This window comes from Odocoileus virginianus, chromosome 17 (assembly GCF_023699985.2).
Source record: "Odocoileus virginianus isolate 20LAN1187 ecotype Illinois chromosome 17, Ovbor_1.2, whole genome shotgun sequence".
In the NCBI taxonomy this organism is placed as follows: Eukaryota; Metazoa; Chordata; class Mammalia; order Artiodactyla; family Cervidae; genus Odocoileus; species Odocoileus virginianus.
In genome coordinates, this window is record NC_069690.1 from 6,008,352 (window position 1) to 6,033,617 (window position 25,266).

The window sequence follows — 25,266 nt, forward strand, 5'->3', positions numbered from 1 at the left end:
TCAACAACATTCATGGCCTTCACAAATTGGATGTCAATAATAGCACCCCTCCTCCCCCAATTATAGTGATGAAAGCTATCTGCAGACATATTCAAATGTGCCCTGGAAACAAAATTATCACCAATTGAGAGTTGTACTCAAATGATCTGGAAATGCACTTAAAAGGAAAGGTTGAGCTTAAACACTGACAATTAAATGTTTCTCCATGAAAATGACATACTTTGCCTTCTGTTTGATTGACTAAAGTTAGTCATGTGGCCATACTTAACTTCAAGGAGGTGGGAAGTATAATTCTATCATGTCAGTTCTGTCCTGAGGAAGGGAGAGAGCAGGACTATCTGTCAACAGTCCTAATGAATAGCCAACTGGGATCATTGAAAAGGTTAAATGAAATAATGCATATAAGGTGTTTGGCACAGTGCCTGGCTAGTTAGAAGGGCTCACCTCACCACTTGGAGACTGTTCATGTTAGAATACAAAGGCAGGTAGTTTGACCAACAGCCCCTTTATAGGAATTCAGAATTTCTATGTCACATGTTTGAACTTTCCTTTATCTAAGGGCCAGTCCATGCTTAGTTGCTCAGTCCTGTCTGACTCTTTGTGACCCCGTGGACTGTAGCCTGCCAGGCTCCTCTGTCCATGGGATTCTCCAGGCAAGAATACTGGAGTGGGTTGCCATGCCCTCCTGCAAGGGATCTTCCCGACCCAGGGATGGAACCTGGGTCTCCGGCATTAGAGGCAGACTCTTCTGTCTGAGTCGTCTGGGAAGCCCCAAGGCTAATAGAGGTTGGTTAGTTTGTGGTGCTTGTCTGCAAGGAGTACTCCTATTAGCAATATTGTTGGTCAACTGAAATTTCCTATTACTAAAACAAACAAATTAAAAAAATGCCCGGCTGACCCTGCCAGGCTTCAACTTCAGATTGAGATTATCTCACACTGTCATGTGCTAACCACTTGGGCTTCTTTCCTAAACATCATATACCATCCTTCCTATCTCAGGGTCTTTGCATTTGTTTTTCCTTCTAGAATGTTCCCGTCTAGAATGCTGCTTCCCCATCCATCTAGTGGATTTTACTTTTTGGTTTTTTTTTTTCGCTTTCCAGGGAAGCCTTCCTGATTTATCAGGCTAGGTGCTCCTTTCTCTGCTCCCATTCTAAATGCTCATCACCCTGAAGACTTTTCTTCATCACCCAGTCTATGATTATGTTTCCCTATGGGATTTGTTGATTAAAGTCTGTCTCCCCTACTGGCTTATAAATTCAGTTGTTTCTTTCTCTCTTTTGTTCACTTTATAACTCCAGAGCCTAGTGTGTGGCATAACATAGACACTCAGTAAATCTATGGTGAATGAATGAAGGCCAAGAATAAAATCTGGATCCACTGACACTTGGTTTGAACTCTTGCCTTCAAACCGTGCTGCAGGCAACAAAGTGCCGGCCCCAATAGACTCCTCAGGGAAGGAAAGGGGACAGGAGTGCCAGCCTAAAATGTCATTCCTCACCTGCTACGAGGACACTTCGAGCAGGGGGTAGGTCACCCGCACACACGGTGCCCAAGCAGCCGCCCACTGCAGCGTCTGTGTTTTCAGAGAAAGCAGAGAGCTCCCAGGTCCTGGTTGGGAACCATGGTGAGGAGTGTAAACAGAGCTGAGCGACTTCACCCTGGAGTTTGGAGGACCAGCCTTCGGCCCCTGGGCGCCGACCCTGGCCATCCTGAGCACTGAGGGTAAGTCTTCCCTGCTTTCCCAGGATTAGGGGCTGACTCCTGGCCTCCTTTGTCAGCCCACACACCCTGCCCCTTGGCATTCTTGCTGCTGGCCTTTTGAACTTGAATAAGCATCCATTTTCTTCCTTCCTGTGACTTGGAGGGGACCCAAATCTCTGTGCTCCTGGCTCTTTGCCTGTTTTCACCCCCACATTCTCCACCTCCACCAGGAGTTTCTCTCTGGTTAACTGGACCCCGATCTACAAAAACCTGATGAGCTGCTTCCCTAAGTCTATGCCAGGCATAGATCCATCAGCCCTGCTCAAATGCCCTTTAGTCAGAGCTTACAACTCTCCCTGGGCGACTATGAATCTCTTTCTCTTTGAAATAAGATCTTACTTTTGCTGAGGCTGCAGCGTGACATACTAAAAAGTCATACCAGTAAGTATTTAAACCAACACTTCTCATCACTAGCAAAAAATATCTGTGGCCACAAAGCTGGATTATCGGGAACAAATCTCTTGATACAAATACATGCAGGAGGAAAAATAAAACAAACAAGCAAACAAAAAGAGATCAAGAAGAAAATGAGGAATCGTCACCTCTAACAAGTAGAGCCAAACCTTTGGCTCTGCTCTGGGCATGAGGGGAGAGAGCCCATAGGCCTAAAAGATAGAAAGGCCTGGGGGAAAAACTCATGGAGTTTATTCCATTAAATCTGAAGAGAGCTTGAAATCATTATGAGCAGAATGGCTGCTCCCTTAGCAGCCCAGCCACTGAATCAGGGATGGAGCTGGTAATCAGAGCGGGGAGCCTATGGTCTGAATCAAGGGCATAATCTCTGGAATATATATTTTGACTTAAAGCCAGGGCAAACTCCTCAGGCAGCTAACTACAGGTGAAACTGTCTTTGCTTCATAGATTCGATCCACTCTTAGAATTTCATTGTCCAAAAAAAATGGTTTTGGTGTTATATGAATTATACATTTATGTCAATAGCTATTACAATGTGGGCCAGAGTCTTTTATTACAGTAAGAAGTTATTTTTACAAATCCAGGATGAGTTATGCATTGTCAAATTCTGGAGTTTGTTCATGGGCTAAAGAATGTAGTAAACTCATTCCTGAGGGACCTGACTTCCTGAAAGGTGGCTTCTGTCCAGAATGGTGAAGACGAAAGGTTAGCTGTGGTTGCTCCTTTAATCTGATTTACTGTTTTTATGAGTCATTAATACGAAGAGCTAGTCTGCTTTCTACGAAAGTCAACTTTCTACAGGCTCTGGTTCTTTCTTTTCACTCCTGCTTTAACTTCTTAAACTATTAGAGTAATACATGATTGTAGAATAGCCAAACAGAACAAATATATACAGAAAAAAAAGTAAAATTTTTAACCCATACCCCAGACCAAATCCACTTCCTTTCCTTTCCAGAAAAACTACCAGTAGCTGGTGGATAACCTGTAGATAATGTTTTTATAAAAAATGTACAAGAATACACATAATTGTAGACTGTGTATAAAAGCAAATGAACTCAATAACATTGGATTATTCCAAATGGGTAAAAAGAATCACAGTGTATATTATTTTGGTTTGCAACTAGCTTTTTTTTCACTTAAGAATATGTCCTCATGCTTTCTATGCCAGTGTACATGCGTGCATGCCTGCTGTCACTTAAGCCATATTCATATCTGACTGTATGACCCCATGGACTATAGCCCGCCAAGCTCCTCTGTCCGTGGGATTCTCCAGGCAAGAATACTAAACGGGATAGCCATGCCCTCCTCAAGCTGGTGCACATAGATACACCTAATTCTTTTAAACAGTCTCCTAGTGTCTCATTCTATAATTATCATAGTTTATTTCTTGTTTGTCCTATTGCTAGAGTGTAGATTGTTTCCATTTCTTCACTACAACAAACATACCAGATGTATAGTGACCTACACACAAATATGTGTGTGGGCATAAGTGTGTGTGTATGTGTGTGTGTGCACTTCTGTAAGATTTCTGTAGAATGAATTCCCTGGAAAGGAATGAACTGACTTAAACTGTATGGGCAATTAAACTTTGCTACTGTTAGAGACTATCACTTTGCCCTCAGAAAGTGTTATGCCACTTTCTGCATCTCAACATTTTCATCTGTAAAATGGGAATGCTAATGTTAGCCTCCTCATGGGACTGTTCAAGTAATACAGTGCAGAGGGCCTAGAAAATGAGTGCTGGACTCTGTTTGCCAACATGATAGTTATGATGATAGTTATTTGTTATCGTAAATTGAAGAGAGACAGTCACATACCCACAGAGAAAGACAGAGTCTGAGTAAGTGGCATTTGAGTGACTAAGTAGCATCTGAGCAGCTCAGGTGGACTACATGTCTGAGAGATGAGGGTGGAATTCCACTGACCCTCTGTAGAGCAGGATCCAGTTAACCAGAGAGAAATGATAAATAATCCCTTAATTTGCAGACTAACTGATAATCAGAACAGAAAGGGGGTACTAGAGGCTACGGAGTGTAAAAGCATCCTTGTGTGGAAGAGAAATAGAGAAAAGGGACCTTACTTAAGGTCCCACAGCTGGTCTGGCCACAGAGCTGAACCTGGGAGCTGCACTGGAACTGCAAAGTCCATGTTGCCTCCATATTTATGTTTCCTGTACCATTCTCCACCTTTCAAGAAAAATAAAACGAGAAACGGGTCTGCAGAAACAGCTCTTTTTGTCTTATTTGGCATGATGACTTAAAAGTAACCAAGTTAATAAGGAAATAATACTTCAAAGGAAAGTATTTGCAAAAGTGAGGACCAGGCAATTTACAGGAAAGAAAGGACAAATGGCCAACACATATATGACAAGATGCTCAACTCAGTAATAGGGGAAACACAACTTTAAAGGGCATTCATTCATTCACTGAATCAAAAGGAATTTTTGAGGGAGTACTATAAGCTAGATTACTACTATGAAGTTTGTTTCCCTTCTCTCCAACTGGCAATAATTTAAAAGCATGATGAGACCAAGTATTAGTGAGGATGTAAGGAAACTGGCACTTTCATATACTGTGTGAGTGGTGAGGGGATTTATACACAATTGTAAAGCTATATTACTCTTGGCAGAATAATGCCCCTTCCTCAAAGAGGTCCATATATAGCAATGAGGAATTAAGTTTGCCGATGGAATAAGATTGCTAATCAGTGGATCTTTTCTTAAACTGAAGTATACTTGATTTACAATACGTGTGACTTTCAGGTATACAGCATAGTAATTCATTTTTTGCAGATTATTTTCCATTATAGATTTTTGTAGATAATGTATATAATTTTCTGAGTTATGCAGTAAGTCCTTGTTGATTATCTATTTTATGTATAGTAGTTTGTGTCTGTTAATCCCATAATTCTAATTTGTCCCTCCCCACATCCCCTTTGGCTACCCTAGCATTATTTTCTATGTCTGTAAATCTGTTTCTGTTTTGTATATAGATTTATTTGCATTTTTTTTAGATTTCACATATAAGTGATACATATAGTGTTTGCTTTTTTTCTTATTTCACTAAGCATAATTCTCTCTTGGAGAAGGAAATGGCAACCCACACCAATATTCATAACCAGAGAATCCCATGAACAGAGGAGTCTGGCGGGCTATGGTCCACGTGGTCACAAACAGTAGGAAGCGACTGAAGCGACTTAACAATACTCTCTAGGTCACTCTTTTTCCTGCAAGTGGCAATTTTATTCTTTTTATGGCTGAGCAATAATCCATTATATATATATATAACATTATATATATTATATAATATATATAATATTATATATAATATATAAGATTACATAATATTATTATATAGTATAATATATATAATACATTATATTATATATAATATAATGCATACTATAACATTATATTACATATAATATTATATATAATGATATATAATATATAATGATATATGATGATATATAATAATATGTTATATATTATTATATATGATATATAATAATATGTTATATATTATTATATATGATATATAGTTATGTGTAATTATATATAATGTACATTATTATGTTCTTTGAAAAATGTCTATTATAGGTCTTCTGCCCATTTTTATGGAGTTGTTTGGTTTTTTGATATTAAGTTTATGAAATTGTTTATATATTATATAAATCTATATAATATATAAAATATACATTACATATAGTATGTTATTATTAAAATATAAATAATAAACACAAACATAAATATATATAATATTTATATAATTAAATAATATTATTATATAAATATATCTTATATAAATAAAATTTTAAAGTTTGAGTAGGTCCCATCATTTACTTTTACTTTTATTTCTTTTACCTTGGGAGACTGGCTTCTCAACTATGTTAATTTAGGGAAGTCATCCTGGATTAGTCACATGAAGCCAGCTGTACTCTCAAGGGTCCTTAAAAGCTGGAGAGGGAGGCAGAAGAATCAAAGTCAGAGAAGGAGAAATGATGATGTAAGCAAGGTCAGAGTGATGCCAGAAGGACTCCACTTGACATTGTTGACTTTTGAGGTGGAGGAAGGAGGCCATGAGCCAAAAAGTGTGGGCAGACTTCAGAAGCTTAAGAAAAGGTAGAGGTAAGGACCGTCTTCTAGAGCCCCAGTAAGAAATGCAGTTATAGTGTTAAGTACCTAAGTTTTACCCCTGTGAAACCAATGTCAGACTTACAACTTGCAAAACTCTTTAAGATATAATAGTAAATTTGTGCTGCTGTAAACCACTAGTTTTTTGGCAATTTGTTACAGTGGTCACAGAAATGAATACAGCTCTATTAAAATTTAAAACATTGTGTTCATTGACTCATCAATTCCTCTTCTTATTATTATAATGGAGAACCACTAGCATATATGTATGGAGACCCACAGGACAAGAATACCTGCTGAAGCACTGCTTGTAGTGAAGAATGATTGCAGGGACTTGAGCCTGTTATCCATGAAATGGGATAGGAAGCAGAACCTGGTGAATGCGACAAGTCTGTCTCCAAAATAAAGCATGACAAAAGTAAGTTGCACTCCCGAGAACAAAATTACATATTTTTAACAGTCCTTATATCTGAATTGAAGAATGCATGCCAAACAGAACAATTTTAACCCCTGGGGATATAACTGAGTTTGAAAGTTTATGACTCATATAATTCTAAAATAAAAACGAACAGAATATTGTAAAGCAATTATCTACCAATTAAAAAATAATAAAATGAAAAAATTTAGTTGAAAAATAATGAGCTCATTTGAAGGCTCGTCCCTCCCCAGGTCACATACACTCTTCACTTGGTTTGGTCCATGTATAGTTAAAGGACATAGTATTAAAATGCAAAAATCTAGTATCTGGGAAGTTAATGATCCAGCATATGAGAGGAAAGGATAATCCTTAAAATCTGCATCATTACTGGGGATTAAGTCAAAGGATTCTAAGTTTTCTTCATTCTTGTAAGGAGGGTGCTGGTGGCTACTCTTAGTCATGGGAAATTCTTGGACCTCTGGATATCAAGGCTGGAGTCAGAGTGCCTGGTCTGGCTCTTTACTACATTCTCTACTACCTACACTCTTGCATTTTTGAGATGAACACTGAAAGTTCAGTTTCCCAAACATGTGGACCAATTTGTACAGGAAGCATTGGCCTGGCCTGTATGGGGAATGGAAATCTCTCAGAACTCAGTTCATCACCTGCATGTTTCAGGACTTTCTGTTGTTGAAATAAAATTTCCTTGTATAGGTATCCATTGTATGGATGGCCCATTTTCAGGGATTTTTAAAATCCATCTATCTTTGTGTATGGTGTGAAAGAATGATCTAATTTCATATTTTTGTATGTACCTGTTCAGTTTTCCCAGCAACATTTGTTGAAGAGACAGTCTTTTCAACATTGTGTAGTCTTGCCTACTTTGTCATAGATTAATTGGCAGTAGGCTCATGGGTTTATTTCTGGGTTTTGTACCCTGTTCCATTGATCTATATTTCCAGTTTTGTGCCAGCACCATACTGTTTTGATGACTGTAGCTTTGTAGTATAGTCTGAAGTCAGGGAGCCCGATTCCTCCAGCTCCGTTTCTCTTTCTCAAGATTTTTTTGGCTTTTCAGGGTCTTTTGTGTCTACATACAACTTTTGAGAGTTTTTGTTGTTGTTCTAGTTCAATGAAAAATTGCCATTGGTAATTTGACAGAGATTGCATTGAACCCATAGGTTGCCTTGGGTAGTATAATCATTTTGATAATATTGATTCTTCCAATACGAGAACATGGCATGTCTTTCTATCTGTTTATGTCATCTTTGATTTCTTTCAATGGTGTCATGGTTTTCAGAGAGGTCTTTTGTCTCCTTAGGTGGGGTTATGCCTAGGTATTTTATTTTTTTGATGTGATGGTAAATGGAATTGTTTCTTGAATTTCTCTTTCTTATCTTTCATTTCCTTATGTCCCTTATCAATATTCATACTCTCACTGCTACTACTATTGCTACTGCTGATGATAGCTAACATTTGTTGAGGGCTTACAATACTCCAGACACTATTTCAGTGTTTTACATATATTAATATACATTTAATCCTCCCAGCAGCAATTTGAGATAAGTAACCCAGCTGAGAAATAACGGTAGCTTTTATTGCAAGAGCAGTAGATAAAACGGCAAGAAGTGAATAGATTGAGTCACTTATTTATTCATTTAATCCACAAATATTTATTGAACCTTAACTCTCTACAAGCACAATGTGATGTACTGAGTTTACTACTGTGTGTCTCTGCCCTCACAGAACTTAAAATCTGTTGATTTGAGAGATATTTAAGAATTAAAATCAAGATACCTTACTGGTTAATTTGATGCAGAAAGGAATTCAGGAAAACGGTTCACACTTTGGCAAGTAGAGGACAGCTTGCCATCTCTTGAGAAGGTTTCAGAGCTGTGAAAAGGTAGGTAAAAGATGGAAACAGATGATTTCAGTCATGAGCATGTTGATCCACAAGGATCTGTAAGACATGTAATGAGCAGTCCAGCATGTGAATATGAAGTTTAGAACAGAGATCTGAACTAGATACATAAATTGGGGATGGTCGCATAGATGATAATGAAAATCGTGGGCATTGCCTAGGGGCAGAGTAAAAGCGATGTGAGGAGAAACCTAGGACTGGACCTTGAGGAATTTTGACTTTTAGAGACACAGAAAAAGAGAGATGAGACTGCAAGGAAGCTGCCAAGTAAATAATAAGAAAACCAGGGGCGTATAAATTTCCTGAAGCCAAAAGTGCATTTCAAGGAAGGGAGCTGTCAACAGTTCTGAATGCCACACAGAGGTCAAGGAGAATGAAGGCACTTTGGCTCGAGAGTCTCAGAAGTCCCTGGTGACCTTCTGGAAAGCTCTGTGGTACAGCAGTGTGGCGGGCCCAGCAGCCCGTGGAAAATGATGCAATGGAGGCGAAAGCTTCTGACCCTGTGAGGCCGCGTGGAGCAGACCCCCGAGCAGGGCTGTAACAAACCAGAAAAGGGCATGTTTAACTTTGATAGGAAAACTTGATGCATATTTAAGTATTGTTGATATGAATTCAGTACAGTGTCAGGGTAATGACTTACGCTCTAAGTTCAATTATAATTTAATAATTTTCCCCATACTCTTTGTATGTAGATTTGAGCAATATGTTGAAAGCTTTACTAAGCCTTGCGTAACAGAAAATCATGAATTACATTCTGGACCTGTCACTTCTAGATGGAGTTCTTTAATCATTTTAAACTTCAGTTTCCTCATCTTAGTTGTCCAACATTGTTGCAAGTACAAGAAATAACATATGAAAAGAAATCATCATCTCACTTGGCATTCAGTCAGCTCCCAAAAAAAGGTAGAGCTCATTGTTTGAATCCACACAACCAGGCAGTATGTATTAGCCAAATCCTTCTCTCTTATGTTTTAACTGCTGGCAACTGTTGTACCCATTAGTTTAAGCTCAAACAGCTACCCAGGTTTCCTATCCCTAAGTCTAATTCTCAAATGATGCTGCATTATTGCATTATCAAGATGTACTCATTCTTTCAACACAGGTTTTCCATCTCTATCGTTCTACTCAGCTATATTTTAATCACCTACTGTTGTCATCACTGAAATTATCATTCCAGAAAAGGGAGTTCCCTGGCATCAACCTGCCATTCACAGCCTTGGGTTTACACTGTTTGACAATCTATTGATATTTCACTACATCCTGCTCTTGCACAACCAAATTTCCCCATCCTCTTAAGCCCTTTTGAGCTTGACTCATCACATTTTCTTCCTAGTGTTGACTTTGCTTCATATTACAATACTTTCTATCAGAATGGCCATTGATAATCTTGGGATATTTCATTCCCAACTAAATCTAACACTTCAGTTCAGTTCAGTTCAGTCAGTCAGAAATGTCCGACTGTTTGCGACCCCAAGAATCGCAGCTCGCCAGGCCTCCCTGTCCATCACCAACTCCTGAAATTTACTCAAACTCATGTCCATTGAGTCGGTGATGCCATCCTACAGAGTGCCTGATGAACTATGGACAGAGGTTTGTGACATTGTACAGGAGACAGGGATCAAGACCATCCCCATGGAAAAGAAACGCAAAAAAGCAAAATGGCTATCTGAGGAGGCCTTACAAATAGCTGTGAAAAGAAGAGAAGTGAAAAGCAAAGGAGAAAAGGAAAGATATCCCCATTTGAATGCAGAGTTCCAAAGAATAGCAAGGAGAGATAAGAAATCCTTCCTCAGTGATCAGTGCAAAGAAATAGAGGAAAACAACAGAGTGGGAAAGACTAGAGGTCTCTTTAAGAAATCTAACACTTTCCTCCTATCCCAGGAAATAGTCTCCCATAGTTACCCTAGCTCTGTCAGGTAATACTTAGACTGACATGAAAAGAAAAGAAAATCAGAAAGCAAACATGAAATGAGTAGTTCTACCCTAACAGAGAATTTCCTTGAATGTACTACTTGTTTCACAATCCCAACTTCTTCACACTTGTAAAGAGGATTACACCATCACACTGAATTCAGATTTGTGTATTAAGTTGCTAATATCAGGCTCCCTTTCTGGAATATTTTGTTCTTCTCTGGATGCTACTTATTCTTCCAGTCCCCTACACTCAGAAGTATAGTATCTATAGTATTTTCTTTATTTCTGCAACCTTACCCCATCCTACTCCATCTACTATTTTCCATTTGGACATTCATCCACATCTTTTCCAATGCTCTTTTGGCTTATCTCTTTCTCTCTCTTTCCCCTGACATTTTAACCTACACCCCTGCCTCTCTAGTTCCTTTGTCATAAAACTTAGTGATTATTTTTCTTAGAGCTTCACTTTGACCATATCCATACCCAGTTAAAAATCTTTGTGACTCCACATTGCAAAATCATGTCTAGAGCCTCACCCTACCCCAGCCCTTCACCTTTTCAATCTCTCCTCACTTCCTTAAAGAAGATCTTATTCCCCTGTGCTCGACTCACTCTTTCCTAAAGTCATTCTGCGGATGTCCTTGCTTCCTCTCTCTTGCTCATGTAGTTTCCTCTGCCTCTGATCATTTTTCTCTGCTCCTCCTCAATACTCTCAATTAAACAACCTCCAGAGAGTCAGCACCCTAGCTGTTAATGATCCCCACTCCCATGAGCTAAGAGTACACAGTCACTTAATCTTGACCTGGACATTCGTCGTGTAACGCCTTGTGTTTGGCTGTCTTTGGTTTCTTGGGATTCTATATCTGATAAGCTTCTCAGGGGTGACATCATCCGTGTCTACACTGCTAGCGGTAAAGGATCCATTACACGGGCAACACGATTTCTGCTCCATCCTGTGTAATTCAGCCTCCACCAGGAATATGACACCAAAGCAGAACAGCGGCTGAGTGGAACACACGCAGAAGGAGAGTGTCAGAAGGGAGAGAGAATGGGAATATTCAGAGCTAGTAGATTGACAGCTGTCCTTATACACAAAGATCCTTATGTTTAGCCTGTTTGGTCCAGAGGATAAAAGGTAAAGGGATCATTCATAGAAGTAACATAAAAATATTAGCAATCAGTACAATATAAGCAAGGACCAAGCAGAAGGTATATTGGCTATAGGGTTGGCATAGAGGCTTGAGGATCTTCTTGATGTTCTAAGGCACTAAACCTTTGCTTTCTGGATCATGAAAAGGTTGGAGAGTTTGACTGGGAAGGTGCCAGGATACCAGGGTAGTGGGGGCCTCTGGTGAAAGTAAGTTGAACTGTTGTTATCAATCACTGATAGAGAAGTGCTTTAACAACTGACATAGTCTTACTCAGACCTACCAGCTGAAAATCAGGTGTGGCCATTGAACAGACTGGCTTTCTGATAACTGGAATGGAAGGAATCTACCAGTAGAAGAACTGGCCATTCTGAGTACTGGCTTTCTGATCATTGGCCAGCTTTCGAAATGATACCAGGAGGAGGAAGTTATAGGGAGATGTATTTTTTTAGTAAAATAAAATCTTAATACAAGTAAGAGCTGTCTCCTGAGAGAATAAGTATCCTGTCTCTGGAGATCTGTCAACCCCTGATATGTCATTATTTCCTGACAGAAAATAATATTGGTATAGAAGACCTCTCTGGTCCCTGCCAGGGGCTTCCCAGGTGGCGCTACTGGTTAAGAACTCACCTGCCAATGCAGGAGAAGTAAGAGGTGAGGGTTTACTCCCTGGGTCGGGAAGATCCCCTGGAGGAGGGCACGACAACCCACTCCAGTGTTCTTGCCTGGAGAATCCCACGGACAGAGGAGCCTGGCGCGCTAAGTCCATGGGGTCACAGAGATTCGGACACGACTGAAGTGACCTAGCACGCACACACACACACGGTCCCTTTCAAGCTTGAAAGTCTGTAATTTTACTGCGGTCCCACATCTTCATCCAGTAGGAGAGGAAACTGGAGCCCAGGAAGCAGAGGTGAATGCGCTTGCTTTGTTCTCGAAACTCGTCTTCCACGTGGCAGAGTTTTTCTGTGCATGTCCCTCACTGTCCCCACGTGCCGTTTCCTTCCTCCACTCCCTGCAGTGACCGGAAGCACGCTGTTTTACGCAGCAGGGACTCACTGACCCTGTGATGGGCGAGCTGATGAATTGTCCACCCCGGCCCACATCTCAAACTCAGGATCTAGAGAAAACCTAACTCAGGCCCTCCTCCCTTCGCTGCGTCAGGCTATTGGAACTCACCGCTGCTTCCTCCTTCCCTGACCAAATGCTAATGGAGGTGCTAATGAGGCCCTCTGGCCATCAGAAAGAAAGAAAAAGAAAATCAAACAGTCTAATTAATCCACAAATTACAGTCGCTGAAAAAAAGTGGTCATATTTCCTATAGAAAGCCAAACGGGGACTAATGGGCACTGAAGCATTGGTCTTGGCTCCTCGGGGTGTGTAGTTTGGAGGTTACCTGTTGTTTTTTCAGGGATTATGAGGCACCACTTGGCTTCCATTTGGGTGGAGCTCACCAGAACTCCGTTCCAAGTCTGAGCTGTCTGTTTGCTTATTAAATGGGAAAAGGAGGGCAGAGAGTAACCTCTTTGTATAAGGTGAGTCTAATATTAATAGCAAACATTTACTGAGTACTCACAATATGCCAGGAACTATACTAATCATGTTGCTTGGATGGTATCATTGAATCCTGTATAATTATTTCCCCACTTTATGCACAGGGAAACTGAGGCTTGGGTCAGATAGGTAACTCACTCAAGATCACATAAGACGGATTCTTTACCGTCTGGCCACCAGGGAAGCCAAGATCACATAATAAGTGGCTGAATATGTGGCCCAAGGCATTTAAGCCCGTGCTAAATCCACCAACTGCATTCTGCCGCCCGTGCTTACCTCTCTCTCCCCGCGCGGTGTGGTCCAGGGTGACTGCATCACACATCCGTGAAGCCTGGGCATACAGCACAGCTTCTGCTTTGAGCACCTCTGGAGGACTGGCGCTAGCCTTACACAAAGTGGACGTTAATGGCTTGGTTTGATGATGACTTGGGATCAGAGGTGTTGAGGCAATGTGCCAGAAACATCAGATGGGCTGGAGCAGAAAGTGGGGGAGGATGCTTGGTGACTTGTGTTCTCTGGTTCGAGCAGAGCCCCCACCGCCGCCCCCCCCCCCCTCGGCCTCCCACCAGGACACAGGGGGGTTTCACCCTACTGGAGTGTGGGCCTTCATCCAGAGAGAGGCAGGACTGCCGTGTTGAAGTGTTCTCAGCACAGTGGGTGGAAAACGCATTTGAAACTGCGGAATGGCAAGGTGTGCTCGGATGGAAACCAAAAGAATGAGGCAAAAAGTAGGAGTGATTGGACATAAAGTGAGAGCCCTCACTGCTCAAGAAGGCCCAACGTGCATCACATGTGAGTGTGTGTGTGGCATAGGGCACTGGGCAAGCTCTACAAGGATTTATGAAGGTCAGACCCGCTAAGACCTGGAACCAGTAAGAACCCCTCTGAGAGCATCTCTTCCTCTCTGAATCTTGACTGAGTTAGTCACACCTAGGGACCAGTAGGCCAGAGGCATGAACTCGGGGCACCTACTAACCTAGTCCAGTTTTTCACAAACTCTGAGGTGCATAGGATGGGCTTCCCAGGCAATGCTAGTGGTAAAGAACCTGCCCGCCAAAGCAGGAACATAAGAGACATGGGTTCGACGCCTGGGTCAGGAAGATCCCCTGGAGGAGGGTATGGCAATCCACTCCAGTATTCTTGCCTGGAGAATCTCCTGGACAGAGTTGCCTGGAAGGCTACAGTATATAGGCTTGCAGAGTCAGACACAACTGAAGCAACTTAGCACGCATGCATGCAAGGTGCATAGGAGTCACCTGGGGGTCCACTTAAAATCCAGTTTCCGATGCTGTAGGTCGAGAGTAGGACCTGAGACCGTTTCTAACAGGTCCCCAAGTGATGCCAATACTGCTGGTCTGTGGATCACACTCTAGACCCTTTACATAATTATCTCTTTCGATCCTAATATAATGTGTATGAATTGACATATCTGACAGATGAAAGCACTGAGGAGGGTCTGCTGCATCACTGTGCTTATTAGCTGAATCTAGGTCTGATGGCTCCAAAATCCATGCCTCCCTGTTCGGCATCACTGTGGTCCACACAGAGGCTTGATGTGGCGGCCTACAAGCATGTCCCCGGGGCTGGGTCCCAGCCGTGCCCTCAAAGAACCGGTTTCCTCAGTCCACTGCCTTCCTTCCAAAGTCCCTAGGGCTAGAGTTTTAAACCCATCCTAACCCTCTTCCCAGTGATGGAGGAGCCCGGTGGGCTGCCATCTAGGGGGTCACACAGAGTTGGACATGACTGAAGCGACGCAGCAGCAGCCCTCTTCAGGATCTCTGCCGGCTCCTGACCCACTTCTGTTTTTCCGGAGGCTTGGGAGAACTCCCTTCACTTCTCCTGCACTAACCACTCAAAAATATACACTCACTCCACCCGCCACCCCACCCCGGGCTGGACATCATGGATTAGAATATCACCTGGAATGTTCTGGAGTGCCGCGCCTTCCCCTGAAGTTAATGGTTTGTTCTGTCTGGCCGCGCCTAGCCTCGAGGACCCATCCCTTTCCTCCCCATCCTGTCAGTCTCTCAAGCCTTTACTCCGTGCTACACTCGTTCCCTTTCAGAGCCGGGCCGCAACCATTTAACACAGTCGTCCCTAACCTTTTTGGCACAAGGGACTGGTTTCGTGGAAGACACTTTTTCCATGGATGGGTGGCAGGGGAGATGGTTCAGGCAGGAATGCTACCTGTGGGGAGTGGTAGACGAAGCTTCACTCACTGGCCACCCACCTCCTCCTTCTGTGTGGCTGGGTTCCTAAGAGGCCTCAGACCTCTCCTGACCCCTGCCTTAACACACCCAGTGATGACTCCACTTCTGAAATGGTCTCTGGCTTCCAGGAGCTCACATCTGAGTTGGAGTGACAGACGCAGATAGCCAGTCACCAGTCTACCTTACCCTTCTCCCATCTCCTCCCCACCTCTAAGCACTCCGAGCCTGAAGGAGCCACTGGAAGCACCATCTTTTCCAAAAGCCATTTGCTGTTCACCTCAGATTACACTGACCTCTTCTTCCTCTAGACCCCTCCCTACCCAATAAAAACATTTTTGTATGTGTCTCATAGCATTTGTCTCCTGTATCTCATGGGCTTCCCAGGTGGTGCGAATGGTTAAGAATCCACCTGCAATGCAGGAGACCCAGGTTCCATCCCTGGGCTGGGAAGATTCCCTGGAGAAGGGACCCACTCCAGTATTCTTGCCTGGAGCATTCCGTGGACAGAGGAGCCTGTTGGGCTACAGTCAATGGAGTCACAAAGAGTCAGACCTGACTGAGCTACTAACAGTTTCACTTTTTCACTTTCATAGCGTTTAACACTTTTAGCCTTGCACTGTGGTTGACCTTGGCCAGGCCTTCCCTTGTATCTTTGCCTCCTTGGAAGGAGCGTCTATGCCTGGTCCATCTCTGTGTCTCCAGCAAAGGGCTTTGCACATTGGATTAACCTAATAAATGGCTATTCAGTGCATGAAGTGATTTCAAGTCAGATTGAAAGTAAAAGTGAAGTCGCTCAGTTGCGTCCAACTCTTTGCAACCCCATGGATTGTAGCCCACCAGGCTCCTCCATCCATGGAATTTTCTAGGCAAGTGTACTGGAGTGGGTTGCCATTTCCTTCTCCAGGGGATCTTCCCAACCTAGGGATCAAATCTGGGTCTCCCGCATTGCGGGCAGACACTTTACTGTCTGACCGACCAGGAAACCAAAATAGAGGAATTAAGACCTTAAAAGATGGATGAACAATTGAGTAAAAAGAAGGCTGGGGGTCCCACTCTGAGGAAGCGGGGTTGATGTGTCCTTTGAAATTTGAGTAGGATTTCTGCTGTGAGATTAATAATTATTATAATGAAAACTAAATTTATGGAGTGCTTATCACATGCCAGATACTGGCTAAAGCAAGTGCTCATTTCATGGTGACAAAGCCCCGTAAAGAAAGTTGGTTGTGTATATTGTAGTTTCCGTTCTACAGGTAAAGAAACACACAGAAAGACTTTCTCTAGAACAAGTCTCTCTAGATTTTCTCTAGAACTTTCTCTAGAAAGTAACAAAGTCAGGATTTGAATCCATCTCTCAGACTCCACCCCAGAAGTCCCAGAAGTGAAAGTCACTCAGTCATGTCTGACTCTTTGTGACCCCGTGGACTGTAGCCTGCCAGGCTCCTCAGTCCATGGAATTCTTCCAGGCAAGAATACTGGAGTGGTAGCCGTTCCCTTCTCCAAGGGATCTTCCCGACCCAGGGATCGAACCCAGGGCTCCCTCATTACAGGCAGACTCTTTACCATCTGAGCCCCCAGGGAAGCCCATAGCATCTGTTAAAACCTCATGCTCTGAGTAGAGACTGGGATGCTTTAGGCTGCCTTAATGCAGGGCAGGAAGAAAAGTGAGAGGGGAACGGCCAGCATCAATTTACCCCATGTAACGGGGCAGAACAGACCCGCGGTGGGGCCACTGTGGTGTCAGACGAGGCTGGGAAGGTGGTCTGGGGACAGACGGGGGTCATGTTTTCCCTCCATGAGAGTGAGGAGTACAAGCCATGGAGAAGAAATACCGAGTCAAACCTGCCCTGAGAAGCGTTATTTATGTGCTGTCTCTGGCCCGGCCCCCGGGTCGCTGTTGCGAGGGCAATGGGGCTCCCGGCCAGCAGCCCTGGACAGCTCTGGGGGCCCCGGAGCTCGCTGCAAAGTCACACTTTGGAGAAGAAAGCCGCTGGTGATGCCCAGAGTGGCCCAAATAAAAGTCAAATACCACATTCAGTCCTCCAGGGGTGTTTTTGCTATTAAATTAAGTCTGGAAAATAAATAATTGTCTTTGGATTTGATTTGAGAGATTTTTGGTAGTTGAACACTCAGTCGGAGGGGAAAAAAAAAAAAAAAAAGGCTAACTATTTCTTGAAAGATTCTTTGACTGGCTCCCCCTGCCAGAAGACAGCAGATCACAGTGAAGGCTTGCTGTCTGCGAAGAGCGGCTTTTTCCCCTCCTTGACACAATTATCCCAGAAAAATAGAGGGGGGAGGGGAGGCTCCATCATATGTTCCAATTTTTATTGCTACATTCCTTGGATGGCTCCATATGTTTACCTTTAGCTGACTTTAGACTTGGTGTTCCCTGTGGCTGCTGGCGTCAGCCACAGAATTCTTTCATGTCTATTACTTTATTGAGGAATGTAAAAGCCACATACAGACTGACCAGAGGACACAGCAGTATGAGACACAAATAACCCTGAATGGGCTTGCAACGAGCTTCACACCTAATTCTCCCAGATGGGCTGTAAGGCTGTCACAGGCCAAAAGGGGGCACTGTTAACACTCGCTCCCAAGCCCCCTCAGCAATACCATTCCCATGAATAAACAGGAGAGAAGGTGCAGCGCTGATGGCTGCAGAATGGGGTGAAAGAACCCACATTCATCACTAGGCATTTGTGTTTTTTTTTAATCTTTGACTTTTGTTGACTAGAAAGGGCATCCCCAAATCATAGGGAGATTGTTAAGGTTAGATAGGATACATGCACTGCTAAAATTGCATTGCACAAAATCTTGGCATATACATTATACATGCTCAGAAAGAGCAGCTATTCTTTACGCGTGTGTGCTGAGACATTTGTACCTCTTAGTAGGGCACCTCATCTGGGTCCAGATTGGCCCGGAGCACTGGGTATAATTGTGGAATAAATTTCTGCATTGGGCAGCAAGAGGCAGGGAGTGAGGGATAACCATTATTCACTCAACTCCTACTGTGTGCCAAGCACTTTGCATGTATTATCTTGCAATCAGCATTTTACAGATAAGGAAATTGAGGCCCAGGGAGGCAAAATATATTGCCCTGGTATGTGGAAGAAGCAAGATTTGAACACAGAACTCTCTGTGTTTTGATTTGATTCTAAGCCTGAGCTTTTTTCCATTAGACCAGAGAACACAATGCAGGACCAACTTTTTATAATATATTACTTTCTTATGTAGTCTCAGATTCCCACAAACTCTTCACAAAAGTTTGAAGCTGCCACTGAGAACATTCCATCCTTTCTAAGTACACCTGCAATCGTACTCAAGGAGACAAATTTAAACTTTTCAGCAAACCTGTTTGTGGAGAGATGGAGAAGGGAAAAACTGAGGAACAAGGTAATGGAGATAATTCTTACGACACCAGTCTCCAGTGATATTTGTCGGTGCCTTGAACATCCATATTTACTCTTTATCAGACTCCTATACTGACCACTAAATCTTCACAGGACAGAATCTGGAGCTTATTTTAATGCTAGCATTCTTCCATTTCCCCTCCAGGATCTTCACTCGGTTTGCTGGTTTCTGCATTCGTCGGGGTTTATCACCGGTGCTCTAAGCACCCAGCATGTTGGGAGGATAAATGAGAGAGCTCTCCCCCAAAAGGCGATGCTCATACTTCAGGCCAGGATACGTGGACGCTCTGAGCTTAGAAATATCCTGTAGCGCAGGCTGTGTTTTTACCTCGCTCACAAAAGCTGGTGACTCCCCACCTGTTCTTTCCTGGTAGGTGGTCAGTGGTTACTACGACGTCACATGGAAAGAGAAAAAGGGATTCTTTGCTGAGATGACAAAACGTGTTTGCCTTGTGATTGTCCCTGAGAACTGGGACTGGGTAAATGGCTTGCCACTAAAGGATGTTTGATTATCAAGAGGATGGCCCCTTAGCCAAACTCAGAAAGCCCTCAGCCCCACTTAGGATTAGACGTGCTCACGCAGACTGTAGTGAGGTCTGTCCTGGAGTGACTGGTGACTATGTCTCAGCTCGGGCTCCCCTAGTAACTCAGACGGTAAAGAATCTGCCTGCAATGCAAGAGACCCGAGCCTGATTCCTGGGTCAGGAAGATCCCCTGGAGAAACGAAAGGCTACCCACTCCAGGATTCTTACCTGGAGAATTCCATGGACAGGGGAGCCTGGCAGGCCACAGTCTAAGGAGTCACAAAGAGTCAGACACAACTGAGTCACTAACACGTTTACTTCCCTTCAAGCCTCAGCCCACAGGGTCCTTCAAGGAGATCTTCAGAATCCCCATCTCTTTCCATCTCTCTGCATCATTGGGAATTTTTTTTTTAGAAAGCTAGATACTCTTTTCAGTGAGAACTGGCTATGTGTACCTAATGATTACACTGGGCCAGTATCTCCCAAGGTGGTAGTAACGGCTCTGAGAAGTCCTATAGTAAAGAAACCTGTGTCACTTTACTTAATCCAGAGATTCTCATATGTATCTGACCACAGAGCTCTTTTAGCATAGCGCCTATTAATATCCCATGGAAACAGTTTGGCTATAAACATATAAACTCTTGAAACTGCTTAGAAAGGATAACCTCAACCTATTGATGGGTTTGGGTAGACTATTTAAAGCAGAACTATGGGTCACATATTTGGGATAAAATCTGAAGCTGCCTTAGTGGTCTGTCTGGATTATTTTTAGATCTGTGCGTGTGTGTGTGTGTGTACATGTGTTTATATATACTATGTATAAATGTGCGTTTTAACTTCGAGGTTAGGAGAAAAAAAGAAGCAAGGAATATTTCTTCTTATACAAAAGCGGTCAGTGTCCTAAGGGGGAAGAGGAAAGTTTGTACGTTTTCAGGCATTATCGCCATCTCCTATTGCCAGCAACCACTGATCACAGCTTCCTACAATGGTAGAAACATCTGGCCAACTCTCAGTGAATGACAGACAATCAAAGATGACACCCCTTCTCAGTGAATGACAGACAATCAAAGATGACACCCTTCTCATTAACCACCCGGAGCCTGCCCCCTGCTGCTAATCCAGCACCCAAAACACTTCTTTCCAAGTCATTGATGCCTACCAGCTGTATTCCTGAGTATTATTTTGGATGATGAATTAATTCAAAAAAACAGTATTTCTTTAATGTTGCAGTTTGATTTTGATTTTCAGAGCATGTCCGAAGGCTTCTAAAGAAAATTCTTAGAAACTCACTCTAAAAAATGTGCAGTTAAACATACTTTTTAATTGTTGTAAAGGTATGGGAGTTGTTTCAGAATTATTTTTAATGAAATATAAAGTTGTTTTCTGAAATAGAACTTTATGCATTTTTTTTTAATTGTCATATATAGGGTGATTTTAAAGTAAATAAGAGCACAAGGTTCATATTATTTTAAATGTATATTGTATTTGTCTTCTCAGCGCTGTGGTTTTTAGTCTGAATAGCATCATAGTATGGAGCCAGCCTATTAAGCAGCCTGTTTGGGTAAGGAAACTCTGAGGCCAGCACAATGTTGCATTGCTCACTCTGTCCTTCCAATATGGTTAGAATTCCACAACCTAAATGATCATTTGTTGAACAAATTCATGCTTTTATTAGTCAAAATACAGAGAAACACAGAGCCTCCCTGTTTCAAGATATTTGCTAATGCATGGTTAATTATCACATATAGCTGACTATAATTCATTTTACAGGGCGACCTCCTGCAGGTAACATACTGGCAGTTTATGAACCAAAATAACCTCACTATAGGTTAGAGCTGTTCCAGGGCCCGTCAGACACTCGGTGCTTCTAGGCCTTCTCACTTCACGTTGCTAATTCGAACAAGGCTTTATTTTTATATTTGTCAGCAGCAAGACTGTAGGATGGTTGTTAAACTTCTCCCAGGCCTAATTAGAGCTGCAATGCTCGCATTCATAATGAAGCTCGTGTCTTGCTAGGAGTTAGTGAGCAGGGCTGTTACAGTAGCTTCCTGGCAGGCCGGGGCTGGCAGTTTTAAGGTAGCTCGTGGCTGCAGTATTAAGTGACTGTTGAAATTCATTGACTCCACCACGGCTAATGTGTCTAGATGACAACAAGTTTACACGGTTCTTTTATAGTTACGGCAAATGGGCCCATTTAAATATTTATTAGGTGATTATGGTGATGTGAAATGGAAAAAAAAAATGCAAAGTGCAATCTCCCAAGTATGACTGTTTTTAACCGTTGATGTGGGGCCTGGGATCACGGTATCGCTCAAAATCGCCGCATCTTTCCCTTATAAATATTTATACTAGATCAGCAGTGATGAATGCTAATTTATTTTCATTCTGTTTCTTTATTGACTTCTCCCTGAGCAGAGGTTAGTGGTGAAAAGTGATGCAGCCTTACCAGGTGGGGGGGTCTTTCAATCGGCCAAGCAAGAGGCATTTTGATTAGCTGGGGGGAAGTTCACTGTGCTGAAACTGAAGAGTCCTTTTTGCTCTTGGAGATGCAGCCTGAGTGGTCAGGCAGCTGATGTGTTGCCCTCTCCCGGAGTTGACGCGCGTGCTGGCAAGGAGTTTTACCTCCAAAAGACTGCTTTTCTGTATAGCAACTTGTCAAACCTTGGATTGAATCGGGTGAGGCTGGCTGATCTGGATGTTTGTCAGAACTTCCAACTCATTTTTTTTTTTTTAATTCTATGAGCCACTTAAAAGAAATACATTTTCACCATCGGAGAAATCTCAAATTGATTGCGGCATCTGAGACAGAGATGAGGTTAAAATGAATCCAGCTCTGTCTTATAAAGGTTACATGTGCGTGATACTAAAGAACGCAGAGTCTCTGGAGGCAACTGTCAAAAAATTTCAGACAGATAAAGGAAAACTGAATATTTTGCAACTGAATATTTTGACTGTGTAGGCAGCTGAAGCATAGGATAATCATTCCCAATTCATCCTCCTTAATGGTGTTTATCATTTTGTTCCCTATGTCCCTATGTCTTAAAATGAACAGCATCTGTGTAGCCTTGACATGTAGAAATGCAGAACTTTCAGGAGATTTCTAGATGTAGTTTTTTAAAATACCTCATTTCTACATTTAGAATGCCCTGGAGGTCTAAGGAATGTCCCAATAAAAGTCTGTATAAAACACATAAGGCCACTGAATCAGAAGTCTCTGTAGCTACCATAGTTGCTTCAGCTGGGAAAAAATTACCTTAATATCTGACTCTAGCTAGCAGTGTGTGTCTTTTTTACAAAATGTACTTGTCTCTCCTTAGAGCTGAACCTGTCAGAGTGCCTCCGATCTTAGACTGGTTCCAAGTACATTAATTGAAAATGATCCGGAACCACCTCATTATATAATCAATAGCATTTCCCTCTAGGAAAGGACTGTAGCAAGAATTCACTTCACTGGTGGTTCTACAAAAGCAGATGATTCAAAGTGACATCAGATTAGGTGAGATACTCACTACTAAGAAAATGCTCTGATGAATCTTTGGTCATGAGAAGACTCCTCCAATGATGTAAAGTATTATGTTCAAATCTACAGATGTGGATTCTAACTTTCAGAATCCAGTTATGTGAATTCTCAGAGTAAAAAGCAAAAACCATGGGTCCCTCTTGATATGTGGAGATGCATGGCTTCATTTACTGTCTGTGGTCAGAGCTATTTGTAAGTGACAGGTAGTTTGTTGGCTTCTTTTTACTTTCAGTCTTCTCAACTGTGGGCATGGTGCACAGAGGCTGCTCACTCGGTACAAACAGAAACCCTCATCTCCGTCCAGCTTTGTTCTCGATGAATATAAAGTTGCCTTTCAATCCTCTCATTTGATAAATGAGGAGACATGAAATTAGGGTTTTCTGGAGAACTCAGAGTGGGCTGACACCCTATCCTACTTTATACTCAAGTCTTTTTGAGGACGTGCCCTGCTGATGGGCAGAACTCACCTGCAGGGTCCCTGCATTCAGCTGCTCTCCAGGTGATTCTCTTGTGATTAGGAAGTCTCTGCTGTAATGAGTTTTTTGGTGCATTTCATAAAAGATTCAATCTACCAATGTTTTCTTTGCTCATAAGTTTTCAATTTTGCCAAGCAGTTTTATAAATCAGGGACCATCTCTGATGGGCTTTCCTACAAACCAAACATAGCAATATTCCACAGGTTGGAGTAGGTCACTGGAATAGGTCAGGAGGAAGCTATTCCCTTAAAATTGCTATGTTGGCACAAGGGCCACACACAAAACAGGGAATTAAATTCTATTTTCATATAAGAGATCATTAGAAAAGAGTCATTGGTGCTTGTCCTTTTAGATGCCCAGGAAAGCAAAACTGCCTATGACATCTGCTGGAGAAGGAAAGAAAGAAAATGCCATCTCATTTTTGTCACTGTCATTAAGTCTCTGTCACCTTGAATTGGCTGGTTAATTTCTTTCAGATGAAAAAATAACAAAGCAGACTTTCTCCAAGTACATGGGCTCAATTTTAATACGGTGACAGGTAATTGCTGGCCATCCCAGCTTGCATGTGTATTGTGACCTCCAAAATAACCAACATCACATTTAGATTACAATCGACTCCTCCACAGATGACTTCAAAAAAGCAATAAGACTTTCTTTGCACTTCTTTCTCCTCCTGATTTGATCTCAGTCCTGATGCCATTTGGATGTGTATCCGTGTGTGTGTGTGTGTGTGTGTGTGTGTGTGTGTGTACACATACCTGCATGCCCTCCTTCTGCTCACAGATTTTAGCTGTGGGGTCCATGGCATTGCTATGTGTCCCAGTGTCACATACTGAGTCTATACCTGCCAGTGTTATTTTCTCCATGATTCTCAAGCCTTGTGAGTGTGGATCATGGTTGAATCTGCAGTCCTAGCTAAACAATACGATAAAAGAACTGTGTTGTTGTTGTTCATTTACCAAGTCATGTCCAACTCTTTGCAGCCCCATGGACAGCAGAATGCCAGGCCTCCCTGTTCCTCACCATCTCCTGAAGTTCGCCCAAGTTTATGTGCATTGCATTGGTGATGCCATCCAGCCATCTTATCCTCTGATGCCCTATTCTCCGTGTGCCCTCAATCTTTCCCAGCATCAGGGGCTTTCCCAATCAGTCATTCCAACAAGTACTTGAGGTTGATTTCCCTTAAGTTTGACTGGTTTGACCTCCTTCCTGTCCAAGGGACTTGCAGGATTCTTCTCCAGCACCACAGTTTGAAGGCATCAATTCTTTGGCATTCTGCCTTCTTTATGATCCAATTCTCACAACCTGTACATGATCCTGGGAAGACCATAGCCTTGGCTATATGGACCTTCGTTGGCAGAGTAAAGTCTCTGCTTTTCAACACACTGTGTAGGTTTGTCATCGCCTTCCTGTCAAGAATCAATCACCTTCTGATTTCATGGCTGCAGTCACCGTCCACTGTGATTTTGGAGCCCAAGAAAAGGAAATCTCTCACTACTTCCACATTCTCCCCTTCTATTTTCCATGAAGCAATGGGGCCGGATACCATGATCTTAGATTTTTTTAGTATTTAGTTTTAAGCTGGCTCTTTCACTCTCCTCCTTCACCATCATCAAGAGGTTCTTCAGTTCCTCTTAGCTTTCTGCCATTCAAGTGGTATCATCTGCATATCTGAGGTTGTTGATGTTTCTCCCACCTATCTTGATTCCAGCTTGTAACTCATCTGGTCCAGCATTTCTTATGATGTGCTTAGCATATATGTTAAACAAACAGGGTGACAGCAGACAGCCCTTTGTACTCCTTTCTCAATCTTGAAGCAATTGGTTGTCTGTACAGGGTTCTAATTGTTTCTTCTTGA